Here is a 531-nt window from a genome sequence, read left to right as displayed (position 1 = left end):
CTTAACAACTGGTATACAATCTTATGCGGTCTTGTCAGAGCGCATACAGAGCATGGGACCAGCTGACTCTACACAATGATGAATATCTTCATGTCTTCCATGAGCAGCTGGGAATCTTCGCGAGCCATGTCGCTACAAACGGTCTTCCACACGTATCTTGGGGTCATCGTAGGTCGAGATGGGTAGGGCTGGAGGGAAGTTCGAAGGTGTTGCGTTTTCAAAAATGTACTGCAATCCGCATATTCTGGCTGGGTGCTGAGATCAACGAGCCATTCGGATTGGTAGAAACTCAATTTTGTTCTCCGACACGATTCGCTAGAATCGAGTGGTGTACATTAGCCCACATTTGGTGTGTCCATACCAAAATGTGTGTGCCATATGTATGGTGCATGTGGTGCAACATTAGCTTGATGTGCGAACACATCTTTTATGTGTGTGCCCATATTCTGTGTGCCAAACCTTTTTTTCTGTGTGTTTCTCCGGTTCTGTCCGTTTCAACAAAGGAACTTCTCATCACATCATTGGGTGTCT

This window comes from Phytophthora parasitica, assembly GCF_000247585.1.
Source record: "Phytophthora parasitica INRA-310 unplaced genomic scaffold supercont2.40, whole genome shotgun sequence".
Lineage (NCBI taxonomy): Eukaryota > Oomycota > Peronosporomycetes > Peronosporales > Peronosporaceae > Phytophthora > Phytophthora nicotianae.
Note: the sequence above shows the minus strand (reverse complement) of the source record.